Below are 402 nucleotides of genomic sequence, written 5' to 3' on the forward strand. Positions count from 1 at the left end.
TCATAGGGAGCCCAGGGGTGTCACCGGGACCGGCACGGTGAGCCTGGGTGTCCCACGGGGGCCGTGGGATGTCACCGGGACCGGCACGGTGGGCCTGGGTGTCCCACGGGGGCCCCGGGATGTCCCCTGGACTGGCACGGTGGGCCTGGGTGCCCTGGGTGTCCCAGGGATGTCACCAGGACCAGTACAGTGGTCTTGGGTGTCCCAGGGGTGTCCGGTGGGCCTGGGTGCCCTGGGTGTCCCAGGGATGTCACCAGGACCAGTACAGTGGTCTTGGGTGTCCCAGGGGTGTCACCGGGACTGGCATGGTGGGCCTGGGTGTCACAGGGATGGCAGCAGGACAAGCGTGGTGTGACTGGGTGTCCCATGGGGATCCTGGAGATGGCACCAGGGTGGGGCCCG

The sequence above is a fragment of the Aptenodytes forsteri genome, unplaced genomic scaffold (assembly GCF_000699145.1).
Source record: "Aptenodytes forsteri isolate BGI_AS27 unplaced genomic scaffold, ASM69914v1 Scaffold1233, whole genome shotgun sequence".
Lineage (NCBI taxonomy): Eukaryota > Metazoa > Chordata > Aves > Sphenisciformes > Spheniscidae > Aptenodytes > Aptenodytes forsteri.